Genomic DNA, 19,869 nt, shown 5'->3' on the forward strand with positions numbered 1-19,869 from the left:
TTAAGGTGGCTGTTTCTTGCTTTTCGGTCTGAATGAAAAAGGATGGATAACTGTGAACCCTTAATCTCATTCATTAGATTCTTCCTTCTGGCTACTCTTAGGCAGTCAAATTAGAGGAAGGAACGGACAAAGGGCCCCTTCTTAGACCATCATAACTGATAATCCAAACCATGTCCATGCAAGTTCATTCTCAGATGCCTGGTTTCGGTGAAATTACATCAAGACTTGGCAGTTTCGTAGTCGAAACATTTTCTTCTCTTTCCAGGTGCTTGTGGTTACGGAGAAAAGGCGGGAAATTCAAAGGCACAGGCATCTGGAACCTCCTGACTGGACTTGTCAATGAGGTGAGTATATTTGATAATTAACGCTAGGTCAGGTGTTTTCGGCTTCTTTGATGTTGGTTAGTGGCTCTTGATGGTTTCACGGGGATTTTATAATTCGACCATGTACAGGGTGAGGATGTATTTGCTACAGCTATCAGATACGTAAAAGAAGAGAGAGGAATAATTGATCCATGCATACGTTGGGCATCGTTTTAATAAAGCAAACACGTGCTAATATCTCGATTCCTTTGCATGGGAATGTCAGCTAAAGCGATTGTCTTCATTTCATTTGGATAGACACTGAATTCGATGAAGTCCTGGCATCCAGAGAAGTGAAACAAGAGGCGGGAGTAAGTGACCATCTGCTGTAGAAAAGCGCACGCAGAACAGAGAAAATGGTTTTTGTACTGCCCCTTAGATTTTCTTTTTCTTTTTTCTTTTTCTTTTTTCTTTTTTGTCATTGTTGTTCCATATATATTTAAACAGATGGTGTGCTTGTATTGTATAGTCATCAGCATTTTGCTGTGTGTTTGTAAGTGGCCATAGTGAACTCGAGAGTGATGAAAGACATTGAGTCCTTTCTCAGTGTATGACACCAGGTAATTGCCTCTCTGGGAGGTCTTCTCCATTTCCATCACTTCTTGCAGCTTCTTCTTCAATGGATAGTCATTTTGAAGGTAGCTAAGCCATGAGAATATATTGCTCACAGTTGCAGTTCGTGTCTCTACTCATTTTGCGCTTTATTGCCCTTCCCAAGCAGAGCACCAAGCAAAAGGGAAGTGTGAATTCCAACATAGCTATACTATGAAAGTGCAGTAATTATTCAACTTTAGAATACAAAATCACAGTTTTGACGAATTAAAACTCCACCGAATACACGGCCACATAACATATCATTTAAATAGGTTTAAAAGACAACCTTAGAAATTATAATATTAAAAGTGATTCTGGTTCAGAAACAATTGCAGAAACAATATTAATCAAACGAGACTCTGTAAACAGGACTCTACAAAAACTACTATGGCAGCACTGAAAGTGAATCCGTTTCATGCTATTTACTCAGTGCATCCATAACAGGAAGCAAAAGTTCATGCAACATCCCACCAAAACATTCTCGCCTAGTCCTGGGTCCACTGGACTGAGTCCATTCTAACCATTACAGAAAACTTGCATTATTCTCCCAGATATTCATGGTAATAGCAGTAGATCTAACTTCTTTGCCACTCCCAAGTTGTGGCCAAAGGACCAAAACTGTGGTAGCCACAAACAGCCCCCGCCTGAGCAGATCATCATCATGTAATAGAATTGCTCGTTTTTGAAAATGAAAGATTGTGCTGCGTGCTCCTCAATGGGCATCCACTGGAAACCAAAATAAAGTTCATCTAGTTCAGTTCATAAATTTGGCCAAAGAAAGAACTAATGAATGATTAGCTTTTTTAATACCTCTATTAAATGGGTAGATCTGAACAGACATTGAAAGTCACTCGTTGTTGATGTTCTTAAGAAACTATACTTACGATTTTACTAGATCATTGTCTAGCATAAATGAGCAAGAATGCAAGATCAAAGCATGCAGTGCAGATTGTACAAGACAGCCCCGGCAAAGATTTAATGAGTTTAGAGTCATCATACTTCATACTAAAATCAAGAAGATTAGCAAAAGGTGCAATTTACCTGGGCTACCTTGATCTCTACATCCTGTTTCTTATGGTTCTGACTTTTGCTTAAGCTTGCAAAAGAAAGACCAACGCTGGTTTTCGGAAGTCTGCTTTGTGGCTTTGCCTGCGATCGAACATAAGAAATAGCATTGCAAACAGGAACATCAGAAGGCTAATTACAGAAAAAGGCTCTAAATGAAGACCAAAACGTATTAATGCACCACAGTCTGAGATAATAGGATTTTATTGTAAAGGCTAATTCGATGAAGTCCTGGCATCCAGAGAAGTAAAAGAAGAGACGGGTAAGTGATCATCTGCTATAGAAAAGCGCACGCAAAACAAAGAAAATGGCTTATGTACTGCCCATTGGTTTTCTTTTTTCTTTTTCTTTCTCTTTTTCTTCATTGTTGTTCCATACATATTTAAACAGAAGGTGTGCTTGTATTGTATTGTCATCACCATTTTGCTGTGTGTTTGTAAGTGGCCATAGTGAATTCAGAGTGATGAAAGACAATCGAGTCCTTTCTCAGTGTATTACACAAGATAATTGCCTCTCTGGGAGGTCTTCTTTATTTCCATCACTTCTTGCAGCATATTCTTCAATGTATAGTCATTTTGAAGGTAGCTAAGCCATGAGATTATTTTGCTAACAGTTACAGTTCTGTGTCTCTGCTCGTTTCGTGCTTTATTGCCCTTCCTAAGCAGAGCCCCAAGCAAAAAGGGAGGTGTGAATTCCAACATCACTATACGATGAAAGTGCAGTAATTATTCAACCTTAGAATGCAAAATCACAGTTTTGATGAATTAAACTCACTGAATACACGGCCACATAACATATCATTTAAAATTGGTTTAAAGACAACCTTTAGAAATTATAAAAGTAAAAGTGATTCTGGTTTCAGAAACAGCCTCGCAGAAACAATATTAATCCAAACCAGACTATGTAAACAGAACTTTACATGAAGTACCACAGCATCACAAAAAGTGAATCCATTTCATGCTGTTTACTCAGTGCATCCATAACAGGAGGTAAAAGTTTGTGAGACTGCCCAACATATGAAAAAATCACTTATTCCTGTTGCTTTTTTATTCTCTGACAGCTATAGCAAAAACATCCTCGCCCAATACATAGTCAAATTATAAAATTCGTAAAACTATAATTACGGAAATTAAAGACCGTGAAAACATCTTATGCAACATTAATTATCGAAGGTACTCACCTCATCAATAGGTCCGGTCAGGATCTTCCAGATGCCCGTGCGTTCAAATTTCCTGCCTTTCTCAATAACCACAAGCACCTGGAAAGAGAAGAAAACGTCTCGACTTCGAAACTGCCAAGTCATACTGTAATCTTACCAGAAACTAGGCATCTGGAAAGAACGAACTTGCACTTATATGTTTTGGCTTATGAGTTATGAAGGTCTAAGTGAGGCCTCTGTCCATTCCTTCCTCTAATTTGAATGTTCAAGAGTAGCCGAAAGAAACAATCCAACGAATGACATTGAGGGTTCACAGTTATCTCTCCTTTTTCATTCAGACCAAAAGCAGCAATCGCCACCTTAAGCAAAGCAGCAATCGCCACCTTAAGCAAAGCACCTGCCTGTACCTAAAGCCTAAATCCCTCCTGCCCAGTTCTCACGAAAACAAAAATCATGAGAACACTTGATACATTATGAAATTGCTAGCTAATGCTGCATAGGAAGCATGTCCAGGGAATAGATCTATCATCAGGCAAGCTACCCGAATATGTTTTGTTCCATGACGAACCGTATGTGCCTTAACTACTGACTTGACAAGGCCACTTTGATCCACACGCTTCTCCTCTTCTGTGACTCATGATAACTAACAAGGCATAAGACTCATAGATCAACAATGACATCTAAACGAAAACAATGAAGAGAGGATCAAATTTGTTACCAATTCTTCCATTTGGAAATTGAAGCTCTGAGCTTATCGATGAAGTCCCAAGTATCCATAAGCTCCTGGATTTCAACTTCAACTCCATCATAGCCAGCATCTTCCCAGCTAAGTAATTCTTGATCCTCACTACTTGCAGTCTTATCTTGCTTGTCTGCTGACTTGGCATGCTTATGATATCAAAATCGATATCCTAAGAGATAAAAACAGAATACACTGAGAATCGCAATTCACCGGCTAAAATTATAGCAGAAGACTAACCATAAGCACCAAATACAACGGTGAAGACTTGGACCAAACATTCACCGCAAGAGGTGGCATTGGCAATTCTGGAACAAAGTGATAAAGAGACCACGTATAATGGACCAAAAGGACTATTCTCTTAACTTTACCAAGCGAAGTATTAATACATCTAAACTTTTTGGTAATCTAGAGTCACTATTGTTTTGGCTTCTGTTTTTCCTTCCATCCTGTTTCGATAGGATCATGTGTTCGGACGTAGTCCACAGGTACAATAGGTTAGATCGTAAATGAATTGAATAAATATTAGAAAAAGGTTATATGAGTCCAAAAGACGAACTATCTAAAGATATGGGTCTAAATGGGTTGGGGAGTACATCCTTTTCAAGCCCGTTTCCATCTTACGCCCATTCCTATTACAAACCTCCTACCGAACCTCCTCGGTTTCTGCATTTTAATCCCAGTGGAATAGACTGGATATGATAGGATATAAAATACCTGGATTTTTTTTATATCATGTCAATTGTTTGGTGAATTACAAAGATTAAAGTCAAATATGTTCACGTCATATCATGTACATTTTTTTTTTTTTTATATAAACGGTATATCATTTAAATGAACCTAAATGTTCATAAATGGAGATAGTGAAAATCTCTCGTAAAAACTATTCCTTAATTTATTTTATTTTATTTTTCCTTTTAGTATTATTTTCTTTATTATTTCTTTTTCCCCTTTCATCATTTTTTAATAAAATTTTATCAAATAGTAATCTACTAACATACCTAAAATACAAAAATACCTAAAATATATAATAAATATAAATATTTAATTTATAGATTGAATGTTTATTATAAGATAGAATTAAAGTTGAATATATAAATTAAATAATATTAATTAAAAATAAATTTCTATTTTTTTTATTTTAAATTTCTTAAATTAGAATTCAAATAATATTTATATTAAAATATATTTTCAATTTTTTTTTATTTAATAAGTTTGTTATTCGAGAAAAATAACTTTCTTATTATGAACATTAGAAATCCTATCCACTTTATCCCACTTCTCCATGAGATAATTTTATCTTGTTTATATCCACATTATATCCAACTTTATCTTATCCCGAGTAAGCACCAAACATAGGATAGAATAAATCATATAATTTTATCTGATTGCCAAACATGGCCCAAAAAGATCAAGACTCTTTCGCCCGCCTCTTCCCCACCACCTCTCTCTCTCTCTTCATAGCCAAATACCCTCGTTAACATCCGCCGAGGAAAGAAGGAGCAACTCCTAACGCTTCTTCTTGGATGCTCAACCACGACATGGACGGCATCAACCCTACCCCGACGACTTCAAGGTTGCTCAGTCTCCCTCCTCAACAAAGATCTCTTCGGCTACATCTTCGAGGCTCGCCCGGCGACATCAACCGTCCAAATACCTCCTCAAGACTAGCGCCAATGTCGCCGGGGACCGGTCGGCTTGAGCCTCACCAACATTCAATATGTTTTTCCTTAACTAAGAATTAGCCTTGTTCCCTGAGAGATTTAGTTCAACTCGACGGTCCATGCTTGTTAAATCTCTTTCTAGCAGAAAGTTTGGTAGGTTTAGGTATGATAGACGTTCCTAATTTGGCGTGAATGATTCAAGTACCATCATGCTGAACCAAGTCACTTGATCCTTGTATGTTGGCTTCGAGACCCCTATACCGTTGTTGTGAATGCTTCACATAGGTCGGCGCGTTGGTGCTTTCGTCTTGAATGATAAAAAGAGAGATAACTTTCTTGCCATTGTCCCATTTCTTGCACTCGCTCTTTTAAGATTATCTTATAGGAAGATGCAAAGAGATAGAAATGCAACATGTGATCTATTCATTCGTAGTTCTTAGAAGTTTGAGTCATACTCTAGCACCGACACTACGGTTGTGCATGGCAAATGTTTCTATTCCGATGAATTACTTCTTTTCAGAAAGAGTTTTTTTCTATTTCTAATCCGGGAACGATTTCTGAATAAAATAAGGTATCTAGTAATTATAAAAATTTATATTCTTGAAATTAAAAAAAAAAATAGAAATGTGTTTGGTAAAAATTTATAAATTTTTGTATTTATTTATTTTTTCTTCTTACTCACGGATCGTCAACTGCCACCAGCCACCGCACAACCACGCACGACGGCCGCCCGTCGCGCATGACCTGCTGCACGATCACAAGATTTATCACCGTCATGACGCCGTCACACAAATCACACAACCACTGCACGACCGCCAACCATAGGTCGCTATCTTGCTAATGCAAAGCTATTGTTTTTGGACTCCAAAAAGCTAATTTAGGCAAAACTCCAAAAGCACAGTCGCTATCTTGCAAATGCAAAGTTATTGTTTTTGGACTCTAAAACTAATAGGAAAAATGTCATAAATGGTCCTTGTACTTTTACTTAATGTGCAATCCCGTCATTGAACTTTCAATTTGATCAATTTGATCCCGATTATTGATAAATGTCCGATCTACTCCCTGAACTTTCGATTTACTCAATTTAGTCCCGAACCATTTGATAAATGTCCGATTTAATCTTTCCGTTAATGTTTTCCTTTTTTTTTTTTTTTTTTGCTTCTTTCTCTTCCCTCCGCCGGCCATGGCGGAGCTAGTGAGGGAAGCTAGTGTTCGGCAATGGTCGCCCTCACCAAAGATCAAGCGAGGGGCTCCCTCGCAGATTTGGCGAGGAGCACCCGCGCCGGGCGAGCCCGCCACGTCCGACAAGGATGGCCCTCCCAAATTTGGTGAGGACGCCCTCACCCGACATTGGTGTGGGCGGCCTCGCCCGACACGGGAGGGGCTCCTCGCTCGACATAGGGGAGGGGGCCTCGCCGCATCTACGAGGGAGCCTCGCCCGACGCCGCAAAGGCCGCCCTCACCTACATCCCAAGGATGGGCCTCACAACTCGGCAAGGACGCTCCTTGCCCGTCGTCGGCAGGCCCTCGCCCAACACCGACGAGGGCAACCCTCGTCTGACTTGGCTTTCCGCTGCCATGGGAGGAGAGAGAAGAGAAGAAAAAAAAAAAAAAAGAGGAAAAAGGAAAACAATATCGGAAGGACTAAATCGAACATTTATTAAATAATTCATGGACCAAATTGAGCAAATAGAAAGTTCATGGACTAAATCAAACATTTATCAATAGTTCATGAACCAAATTGAAAGTTCAAGGATGAGATTGCATATTAAATAAAAATACAGAGACCATTTATAACATTTTCCCAAACTAATTTAGGTTGTTATCTTGCAAATGCACAGCTATTGCTCTTCTGCAACACGCTTCGTCTTTACTCATGTGGTCATCTTGACCTCGTTTTTTACTCATTTGGTCATCCCGACCACCAGTGATTGTGTATAAATAGATTGCAACGATAGTTCAAAGTATCAAACGATCTCTCTCTCTCTCTCTCTCTCTCTCTCTCTCCTCTCAAGCTCCTAAAAGTGTGCTCATAGTTTCCCTCCTTAGCTTTGAGGCAAGGCATGGCTGAAGATAAACGATAGTGGGATTTAGCAGATTCAACTACTTAATGGATTTGAGGATTTATATGGTGGAGTCATTCTGGAGATCAAGGAGGATATGGATGCTGATGTGTTTGGCCCCTTGCTCCGAGCTTCAACATCAAGCTGGAAACTACAAGTGATGAAACTTCTATTTTATCGGTCTTGTCAATTTATTTATTTTTTCCAATTTGTGCCGGTCCGGCCACCCGAGAGGATCCTGGACCTTTCATTGGGGATTTACCAACCTAGTATGCTAGGATAAGGTAGTGACCTCCCTTCAGGTGGGATCCAGCAAATAGGAAGCACTGTGGCTAGAGAGCCTAGTGAGGCCTTTATCCGTGTTCCTTCCCCTCATTTGCCCGTAAATGGCTTGTGGGAGGAAGGCACTTTGGAATGGCCTGTTCAGGTGAAGCAATTTAAAGACCTGCTCGGGTCTAAGAATACCACTATTTTGCACTGTATTTCTTATCTAGTATCTTTTGGTTGCAGGGGAAGAAGGATGTCTGGCTCAAATTGCCCTGGGAGTATTCACATCTTGTCGACATTATAGTAAAGGTACATATTAGAGGTGTCAAAATAAATCTAAAACCCATTCTTTAACTATTTTTAATAGGCTAGATTGTAAATTTCTTTTTTTATTTTTGGGTCTGAGGTTAGATCGTAAATGAATTGGCTAAAATATTAGAAACGGGGTGAAATGGGTCCAAAAACAGGCCCTTAGCAGGATTGGGAGTACGTCCATTTCAAACCCTTGACTACCCAACCCAAAAAGATCAAAATCCCCCTTCTCCTTCAGCCTTCTTAAAAACATCCTTGAAGTTGAACACTCTTCTTGGATGCTCGACCCCGGCATGGACGGCATCGACCCCGACCCCGACGACTTCGGTTGCTCCGTCGCCCTCAACATGATCCCATCGGCGACATCTTCGACGCCTCTCCCGCCGGCGACATCGACCGGCGCCAACGTGCGGTCGCAGAGTCCTCGGCCTCCCCACTTCGCCGCCGCAGAGACCGGCCTCGTTCCAGGCGACGGGAGTTCAATAAATGGGTGGATTTAGGTCGAAATAACCCGTCCACTATATATGTCCCGGAGAGATTTAGTTCGCTTGTTAAATCCGTTTCTAGCAGAAATTTTGGCAGATTTAGGTATGATTGAAGGTTCTAATTTGGCAGGAAGGATTCAAGCGCCACCATACCGAAGGAAGTGGCTTGATGCTTGTCTGCTGGCTTCCTGAGATCCCTCATACTGTTGCCGTGGATGCTTCACGGATGGTCGGCGTTGCTGCTTTTGTCCTGAATGATAGACGAGAGGTATCTGTTCACTCTGCTTTATCTTGTTTTTCAGCGTGATTCTACTGCAACTAGACGCACAATGCTTTAAAGAATTTAAAAACTTTGTCCCCTTTCTAGGTGCTTGTAGTCCAAGAGCGTAATGGAATGTTCCAAGATACGGGTGTGGAAACTCCCCACTGGAGTTCTGAATGAGGTGAGTATGTTAAAGATATCGGGTGCTGCATAAGAAGTATCGATGCATATTGCAATGGTTTGACTGTGACTCTATCCTCGTAGGGTGAGTATATATGTCATGCGGTTGTCAAGGAAGTTAAGGAAGAGATGGGAGTAAGTGATGAGTTTTATGTCGTGTATAAACTTAATTCTCTAAGGCATTTCACTTGAGAATTCCAAGTAAAGCCTATTCTTTTATGCTCTACAGGTAGACACTAAATTCGTGGAAGTCCTCTGTTTCAGGTAGAGAAAATCCTCAATCTTTAGTATGTTTTGATCTTCATTTAGATTTCTGATTTTAGCCTTCTGATGTTCAAATTTGCTTTCGCTTTTCTCACATTCTATCTCTTATGTTCTGTCACAGACAAAGCCACAGATCATTCTTCACGAAGTCAGATTTGTTCTTCCTTTGTGTGCTTCAGCCAGAATCTGCTGCAATTGAGTTACAGAATGTAGAGACTGAGGCAGCAAAGGTAAAATTGCACACTTGCATATCTTCTTGATTTTAGAGACTTCGCTGGATATCTGTTGGTTCTTTCTTTGGCCAAATTTATGAACTGAACTGGATATATTTTATTTTGATTATAGTGGATGCCAATTGAGGAGTACGCAGCACAACCTTTCATCGTTGAAAACAAGCAATTCAATTTTATGGCGAACATATGCTTGGCAAAGGCTGATCATTGCTACCCGGGTTCTGCTGTTTTGGCCACAACTGCTGGGGTGGCAGAAGGACTTCCATCTAATGCAATAACCCCTGAAATTGAGGAGAACTTGGCAAGTTGCGTGTAATTCCTGGATTGTGATGCGGAACTTCTTCCTGACCCAGGCCTACTGGGCCGTGTTGATCCCCACCGCCGATTTTGTGGGCCGCACATGTAGGCTAGGCAAGAATTTTCTGGTTATCATGTCACATGGTCTTTTGTTTCTTATGTTTTGGAGATATAGGGGCTCACTGTTTTTCTCATCTTCAATTCGTAGACTAAAATCTTGTGTTTGCCTGTGTTGCCAATGTCTGGCCTTTTTCAGCCCTTGGAATGGTGTAAATGATGGTTTGTCTATAGTTTCCCAACAGATTTTTACTGTGCTAAGGCTGTTCTCTTGTGTTTGCCTGTGTTGCCGATGTCTGGGCTTTTAGTCTCCTTTTGTGTTTCAAGCTCGCGCCTGGGGCACGTGTGCATGTCGAGCAAGTGTGCCCGCCCGTGAGCACGGAAGGAACGGGACTCGTTTTGAGTTTGTAAGGGCACTGGTTGGGCCACCCAGCGCGGCAGTATCGGAAGCATTATTCATGGGGAAAGGTTGGAGATGAGATTGGGGACGAGTTGTTTATGATGATGAGTAAGGAGAGATGGTTCAAATGGCGGTGGTAACTAATAGTTGTAGATATCTTAGGTCCACTAGTAATAAATCATCTAAGTTGCCTTCAGATCAATTATGACCATTATCTCATTCTTTGAATAGGTCTATGATCCTCTTATTGCACAATTAACGATGACCTTGACTAATTAATTCAGGAGTATCCTTTAGATATATTTATTTTTAGATGATCCAATATTTGCCATGGCCCACACACGTGGCAAACCATAAGTGCATGGAAGCCGACTTTTCCCAGGATCAACTCCTGGACGGCGTTAAGGACGGTTTGAACTTTGAAGCGTCGGGGGAGAGGAAAATGTGGGAGAGAAACAAGAGTGTTTGGATGGGGATATAAAAAGGTTTCTCTTTTACCCTGGTATTCATTTATAAGGCAATTTTAAGATAGAACGCGAAGCAAGTTAGTTCCCTATTCAGAGGATATAGCACCTTGCAGCATCATGTTACTATTAGCTAAATTTGGTCTTCAGGCCCCTTAAAAAGTTCCCCTTGATTTCCTAATAAATTTTAGCATGTTTGCTTTATTTAGACGGTGCCCAACATATGAAAAAAATCACTTATTCCGTTGGTTCTTTTATTCTCTGATAGCTATAGCAAAAACATCCTCGCCCAATACATCTGATGCAACATTAATTATCGAAGTTTCTCACCTCATCAACAGGTCCAGTCAGAGCTTCCAGATGCCCGTGCGTTCAAATTTCCTGCCTTTCTCAATAACCACAAGCACCTGGAAAGAGAAGAAAACGTCTCGACTTCGAAACTGCCAAGTCATGCTGTAATCTTACCAGAAACCAGGCATCTGGAAAGAACGAACTTGCACTCATATGTTTTGGCTTATGAGTTATGAAGGTCTAAGTAAGGCCTTTGTCCATTCCTTCCTCTAATTTGACTGTCTAAGAGTAGCCGAAAGAAACAATCCAACGAATGACATTGAGGGTTCATAGTTATCTCTCCTTTTTAATTCAGACCAAAAGCAGCAGTAGCCACCTAAGTAAAGCACCTGCCCGTACCTAAATCCCTCCTGCCCAGTTCTCACGAAAACAAAAATCATGAGAACACTTGATACATTATGAAATTGCTAGCTAATGCTGCATAGGAAGCATGTCCAGGGAATAGATCTATCATCAGGCAAGCTACCCGAATATGTTTTGTTCCATGAAGAACCGTATGTGCCTTAACTAGTGACTTGACAAGGCCACTTTGATCCAGACGCCTCTCCTCTTCTGTGACTCATGATAACTAACAAGGCATAAGATACACATAGATCAACAAATGACATCTAAACGAAAACAATGAAGAGAGGATGAAATTTGTTACCATTCTCTCCATTTGGAAATTGAAGCTCTGAGCTTATCGATGAAGTCACAAGTATCCATAGGCTCCTGGATTTCAACTTCAACTCCATCATAGCCAGCATCTTCCCAGCTAAGTAATTCTTGATCCTCACTACTTGCAGTCTTATCTTGCTTGTCTGCTGACTTGACATGCTTATGATATCAAAATTGATATTCTAAGAGATAAAAACAGAATACACTGAGAATCACAATTCACCAGCTAAAATTATAGCAAAAGACTAACCATAAGCACCAAATACAACGGTGAAGACTTGACCAAACATTCACCGCAAGAGGTGGCATTGGCAATTCTGGAACAAAGTGATAAAGAGACCATGTATAATGGACCAAAAAGGACTATTCTCTTAACTTTACCAAGCGAAGTATTAATACATCTAAACTTTTTGGTAATCTAGGAGTCACTTCTGTTTTGGCTTCTGTTTTTCCTTCCCTCCCTACCCCGACATGGATGGCATCGACCCTACCCCGACGACTTCGGTTGCTCCGTCTCCCTCAACAGCATCTCTTCGGCTACATCTTCGAGGCCTCTCACCCCAGCGACATCAACCGTCTCAAGTACCTCCTCGAGACCGGCGCCAATGTCAGCGCCCGGGATCGGTCGGCTTGAGCCTCACCAACGTTCAATATGTTTTTCCTTGGCTAAGAATTAGCTTTGTTCCTTGAGAGATTTATGCCATGCTTGTTAAATCTCTTTCTAGCTGAAAGTTTGGTAGATTTAGGTATGATAGACTTTCCTAATTTGGCAGGAAGGATTCAAGTACCATCAGGAAGGATTCAAGTACCATCATGCTGAACCAAGTCACTTGATTCTTATCTGCTGGCTTCCTGAGATCCCTGATACCGTTGCTGTGAATGCTTCACGTAGGGTCGGCGTTGGTGCTTTCGTCTTGAATGATAGAAGAGAGGTAATTGTCCCATTTCTTGCACTCGCTCTTTTAAGAATCTGATATGAAGATGCAAAGAGATAGAAATGTGACATGTGATCTGTTCATTCGGTAGTTCTTAGAAGTTCAGAGTCATACTCTAGCACTACATTATGGGCGCACATGACAACATTTCTATTTCAATAACTATTTTTTTAGAAAGAGTTTTTTTTTCTATTTCTACTCCGGGGAACAATTTTGACTAAAATAAGGTGTTTAGTAATTATACAAAATTTATATTTTTGAAATAAAAAAATAAAAATACGTTTGGTAAAATTTATAATTTTTTGTATTTATTTGTTTTTTCTTCTTACTCACGGATTGTCGACCATCGCCCACCGCCGAACAACTGCTGCACGATGGCTGCCCGCCACCGCATGATCGCGCACGACCGCCAAGACGACCGCGACCGTCACCACCGACCGCCAATGAGCCGTGGGCGGTGATCTTGCGCGCCGGTTGGCGACGATAGTTGGCAGTCATGTATCAGTAGGCGGCGGTCGTGCGGCAGTTGGCGACAACAGGCTGCCTGTCCATGCGGTAGTTCTTGATTTTGCTTGAAGTATGAGGACTTTTTACCAATTAAATCTTTGCTTGGGCTGTCTTGTACGATGCTGGGCATTGTGCTTTAATCTTGCGTTCTTGCTCATGCGTGCTAAACAATGAATGGAGTAAAATTTAATGTATAATTTATTAAGCACATCAACGATGAGACTGCACTAGATATCTGTTTGGATCTACCCATTTAGTAGCGGTGTTCAAAGATCGGTTCTTTCTTTGGCCAAATTAATGACTTGAACTGGATATATTTTATTTTGATTAAAGTGGATGCCAATTGAGGAGTACGCATCACAACCTTTCGTTGTTGAAAACAAGCAATTCAATTTCATGGCAAATATATGCTTGGCAAAGACTCATCATTACTACCCGCGTTCTACTGTTTTGGCCACAACTGCTCGGGTGGCAGAAGGACTTCCGTCTACTGCAATAACACCCCGAAATTGAGGAGAACTTGACAAGTTGTGTGTAATTCCTAGATTGTGATGCGGAATTTCTTTCTTGGACCTAGAGGTGTCAAATGAGTCTTAGACCCATTTATGGCCCATTTAAATCATAAATGGGTCATATATGGGTCACTTATTTTTGACAAAAATAGTTAAATGGGTTTTTACTTTGATAGGTGAGTTTTAGTGGGTCTTAAGAGAGAAACTCTCTTCTCTTTTTTAACTTTACAAAAATAATTTTTATAAATACTGAAATTATAATTATTTTTTTTATTTTAATTTTTTCTTTTTTTTTTTTTTTTTCTTGTTCTTTTCTTTCTTTCTTCCTTTTTTTTTTTCTTTCTTCTTCCTCTTGTTGTCGGCACAAGAATGGCCGGCGACCGGCCGCGAGCCTCGAACTCGGTGATGTCGGGCGCCCGAGCTCGCGGATCTAGCGAGGCAGGCCCGCCGACACCGGCGAGGCTCGAACCTTGCCGATGCCCGGCGAGGCTTGAACCTCACCAATCCGGGGTGAGACTCGAACTCACCGGTGTCGCGAGGTTCGAGCCTCACCAGATCCGGGCGAGGTGCGAGCTCGAGCTCGCCCAACGCCGGTGAGCCTCGCCGCATCCGGTGAGGGGCGAGTCGAGCTTGCCCGACGCCGGGCGAGGCTTGAGCTCGCCAAATCTAGTGAGGCGGAGGCCTCGCCGATGTCTAGCGAGGCTCGAGCCCGCCACATCCGACGAGGGGGCGAGCTCGAGCTTGCCCGACGCCGGCGAGACTCAAGCTCGTTGGATCTAGCAAGGCTCGAAGAACCAAAAAAAGAAAAAAGAAAATTATATTTTAAAAATTAATTTTAAAAAATAAAATAATTAATATTTGATTTTTTAAAATAATTATTTTAAAAATTATAAAAATTGTCCATTAAATTTATGTTGTATAAAACTATTTTAGAAATTCAATTTTAAAAATAATATATATATATATATATATATATATATATATATATATAAGAAGTAAGCTTGGAAGTTTTTTAGTAATATAATCTTTAAAAAAAAAACATAAGAATAAGTTTTCCTAAATTTGGTTAAATATGAAAGTATTTTATTACTATGGGGTCGGGATTGGTCAAGATGGGTCGAAAAATTTACATTGCTTAAATGGCTAATTATAACGGTTCACAATTTGAGTCGACCCATTAATGACCCGACCCAAATCCGACCCAACCCACCGCTGATTTTGTGGACCCCATATGGAGGTCCGACAAACTTAGAGGTTAGGACTTTGCAATCATGAGTCACTTTTGTGTCATTTTGTAGTAGTTTTTGTCGAATTCTGTTCACATGTTCTGGTTTCAAATGATGGTTTTTGGACGCAGAATGATGTCTGTTATTGTGATTTCTAAACGTTTAAATGCAACCTGTGTAAACAATATTTTATGTGGCTGTGCGTATGAAAAAGTCCCTGGTAGTTCTAATTCATTAGAGCTGGGATTTCGCATTCTAATGTATGAACAATTACTTCACTTCCATCACATAGCCATGCTTAGAATTGGCACTTCCCTTTTTGTCTGGTGTGGTGCCTTAAAAGGGCATTTAAGCACGAAATGAGGAGACCCATAACTGCATCAGTGAGCAAAATAATCTTATAGGTTAGTTGCCTTTGAAATGACGATATGTTGACCATGCTCCATTGAAGAATAAGCCGCAAGGAGTGATGGAAATGGAGAGGACCTCCTCAGAGGCAATTACCTGGCGTAATACCCTGAGAAAGGACACCATGTCTTTCATCACCCTGGATACACTCTGACCACTCACTAGGCGACAGTACGCCCACCACCATTTTCTTTGTTTCGCGTGCACTTTCTAGCAGCAGATGACCGTACCTTTCGTCTGTCGTCCGGGTTATTGCCAAAAGTGGTCCTTCTTGCATTTTCCGTCTCCATTCTACCGTTGATTACGTTCGGACAACTTATCAAATTGAAATGGAAAGGAGGACTCCTGGATTGCGAAAAAGTTAGATGTATCCACGCTCCGCTCAGTAAAGTTAAGAGAAATAGTCCTTTTCGTTCCATCATAGTAGGTCTCCTCTGTGTCACTTTGCTCCGGAACTCTCTGATTATGCCACCTCTTACACTGGATGTTTGGTCCAAGTCTTCTCAGTTAAAAGTCAGTTCTGACACTTGGTCTTCTGCTATAAATTAAGCGGGTGATTTTAATATTCCGTATACACTGCTTTATCTCTTAAGATACGCTTTTGATATCATTAACATGTCCAGTGGTCTGTCATCAGCTTCGGATCTATAGAACAGTCGTACCGTTGGAGATTTGCTATCCGAAAGTCACGGGTTGTTATAGAGGAGAGTATAAGTGGCATAAAGAAATTCAATCTTCTAATGATTATTGCAGGACTTCTCCTACTTGGTTATTAAGCAGTAAATTCCATGAAATTATAGTCATTAAACGGAATGGCTCCTTGTGAATAGGAAATAATATTTACTGGATGGTATAAAAACATATAGATGGATTCAAATTAAATTCCCACTCCCTCTTCCTGCATGTCTCATGAGATTAATGTACTTATCAATAGTAATCCTTGTTCAAGTTATAAAGGAAACTGTTCGCTTCAGACTAGAGCTTGAACATCCTCTTGCGTTGGCCACCTGTAAATCAAATGATCTTTGTCAAACCAAATTCTCGTAAAGAGAATGAGAGAGAATGAGAGAGTGAGAGAGAGTAGACGTTGTAGTTAGTGCCCAAGTCTCTCATGGAGTTTGGTGAACACTGATGACAGAGGCTGGTTGACGAAAGCAAGTCAAAGTTTAAGTAGATACACATGATGTATGTGTATACCTCATTAATGGCTGTTGTGATTTCCTTGAAATCGACAGTGTAAATGATTGCTTCTGTCTCATAATCCCACAAAACGGAAAAAGGAATTTAAAGCTTCGGTCCTTTTTAGTTTCTGCCGATTTTTCTACATGGCTTTACGTTTTCGTCCCTGTTCTCCTTCTTCAGCTGCCTTTTCTTGCTCTTCGTTCGATCACGAGACATGACCATCAAGTACGGTGGGGTGGTTCTCATATGAGGGGATCGACAACTTTTGGGTCGGTAGTTATCAAAAGAAAAACGCTATAACAAAGAAATAATTTATGTGTATTTCTATATTAATGAATAGTACATGTTTCATTAGATGATTAAGATAAAGATTATATCAATTATAATCAATTAAGATATGCAAGAATCACCGGGGGAATTGAGGATAAAAAGGCGTCCTAATTATCATATCTTCTGATTATGTGGGACGCATTCTCGCGGCACATAGGGGAGAAGGACCAATCCCCAATCTACACCCCAACGAAGAAAAGCCCAAGACAGATGACGACGACCCACGAAATGGGCGAATCCTCTCTTTTTATCCGTCCCTGCCAACAGCAGTGTGTCCCCACTGCCCGGTGGCATCCCTGCATCTTCTTCGGTTCCGTGTCCGTGGAGGTGTGCAGCCGAGGGGAACGTTCGCCGCAAATCTTCGAAGACCACCAGATCACGCGACGTTCCTTCTCCCCAGATTTTTCAAATTCGCAGACCCAGAAGCCTTTATATAGTTTTGCCGTTGCTGCCTCTATCTTTCACTTCGCTTTAGCCGTTGGAGCGATAGCAGTACATTGGAAACGACTTAATCTCCATCCGTTTGATGTTCGTGCTGAGGCTCAAAAGAAACGAGCTTTTCAACCCACTCCTTCTCGCCACCAGTCGTCCGAGGCCACTTTTTGAGTGGTTTTACGACTTTCAAGCAAAAGGCTTTAGAGGGTACACGTGAATTGGTGCATTGGTTTTCTCCCGCTTTCATTATTTAATCCATCGTCTGTGTCTGTGACGACGGTAATGCCTACCCAAGTGCCCACCTTCAGTGTTTCTTCATTTGTTTGATTCATGGACATTCCCAATTTAGTTAGTTTTTCTGTTTGGTTCCTTTTCTTTTCAGAAAGTTCCTATTTTCTTCGTTGCTGTCTTGATGCTCTTGAGCATTGCGTATCCATCGGATGAGTGATTGGTCAGGTTCTTGGCTGCACCTGGACATATATACAATGACAAAAATTACAGGGAGGTTCAACGAGCATCCCCACCAAAGAAATTGTTTGCGAGGGGAGTTTTCACTTTTCTTTTAGTAAACCAGAGACCGCTGAAGTCTACCTCATCATTTTTTAGTAGTAGCGTTCTGGGTATTTTCTACCAGGGTTTATTTCTTTCCTTTGAGCTAGACAAGTTGTTTCTGATCTCTATCAGTGGATGAATTGTCTATTCATTTGTCCAGGTGTAGCTCCTAGAGTGCCATCTCCCTAGTCAGGTACAAAGTCCAGCGGTGCATCATCAGTTGAGGCAAGGCATTTCACTTGAGAATTTCAAGTAAAGCCTTAGTAGTGGATGTGGCACTCTAGGCATGGCTCCCAGATCTGAAGCAGCCTTCAGGTTTGGCCATGACTGCTCATCTATGGCTATAATGGGCAAGGTTGAGATCCCGACGGCCAAGGACGGAGCTCACATATCAAGAAGAAAAGTGGAGGAAGTAGGCATACATGGCTGTCGGGCCATGGATGGAGCTCACATAGCCCGACGGCCATGGACGCCTGAACGCGTTCGACCATGGATGGACCAGCGCCGATGATTTCGGCCATGAACAGGCCAAATTCGAGATCTAGAGAACACGAGACTAAGATCAGATTCGAGACCTAGAGAACGACGAGACGGAGAAAACAGGCTCGGCTTGAACGTTTCAGTGGTGGTCGGCCTGTTCATGGTGCCGATGACTTCGCCGCTGGTGGCAACGGTGGAGGAGGCGGAGGTCGGCGGCTATGGATGGAGGAGGAAGAGAGGAGAGGTGAAGGGAGAGAGAAGATTTTCTCGTGGTCGGCCTGTCCACGTCAATCGCTGACATGGGTACGTGAACACCATGTCAAATATCATTACTTACTGGGTGTGAGTGAAAAATATGTCATGTAGCATGTTGACGTGGCGGAACTAAATCACTGAATATTTTCTCGTGGCCCGACAATAATTTAATATTTTTTAATCGAGCATCAAAGTGTGACTACCTTGTCACACACACGTTGAGATTCCAGCCGATGCCCTCCTTTTTGGCCCTGGGAGTTATTTGGCTGATGCCTAGACCGTATTAATTCAATATTTTTTATTCGGGCATCCCGGGTCGTCTACATTTGCCCTGCGATGATGGGCAACTCAACCATTGGTGCGTTCGCGTATGACTAAAAAGTAAATAAAATTCCCTTCCTCCGATTGTTTTTACTCCATCCGAAAAGCACCCATTCCCTATTTTTCGCCATTTACGAAAATGGATAAAACTCCCTAAATAATAATATCCGGAAATAATTTCTATAATGTAGAATTAAAGCGGTAATGTATGATATTTGAGTTAATTTTTAGGGAGAGAAAGAATAAGGAATTAAGCAAAGTAGAAACAGATAGATGAAAATGGCCTCGTAAAGCTAATCGGCAGTGAAAAGAAAGGGCATGAAAGCAGGTGCACCTGAAAGCAATGGGCGTGTTGACGAAAAATAAGTGCATTGGGATATTGTGTGCTTGTTTTGTTAGAGCGTCTTTAATTTGACAACTATTTTCTTCTTCTACGACCAAAAGATATTATATGCTCATTTTGTTAAAGCTTTCAATTTGACAACACTTACTATCCGACCCAAAAGTCATGAATGGAGGGTATCAAATAGTTAAATTACCGATGTTGTGCCTCCAGGTTGAGGGGATATCGCTGTCAGTTAAATTACTGATGTGTGCCTCCAGGTTGAGGAGAATAAAAGTGAATAGACATTGCTATCAGAGAATAACAGTGAATAGACATCGCTATCAAAAACATCCGTGGGATGTCAAGACCCGTGGGATGTCAAGACACATTCCCATTTCATCATCCACGGATGTTTTTGATAGCGATGTTTTTGATAGCGATGTGGGATGTCAAGACACATTCCCATTTCATCATGGGGGTCTTGACATCCCACGGATGTTTTTGATAGCGATGTCTATTCACTGTT

At 41.0% G+C, this 19,869-nt stretch overlaps 1 pseudogene; it reads left to right on the top strand.

The window, feature by feature from the left end:
* Window positions 1–6,893: 6,893 nt before the first annotated feature.
* LOC120286982 lies at window positions 6,894–15,617 on the top strand (annotated as a pseudogene).
* The last annotated feature ends 4,252 nt before the right edge of the window (window positions 15,618–19,869 follow it).

The sequence above is a fragment of the Eucalyptus grandis genome, chromosome 8 (assembly GCF_016545825.1).
Source record: "Eucalyptus grandis isolate ANBG69807.140 chromosome 8, ASM1654582v1, whole genome shotgun sequence".
In the NCBI taxonomy this organism is placed as follows: domain Eukaryota; kingdom Viridiplantae; phylum Streptophyta; class Magnoliopsida; order Myrtales; family Myrtaceae; genus Eucalyptus; species Eucalyptus grandis.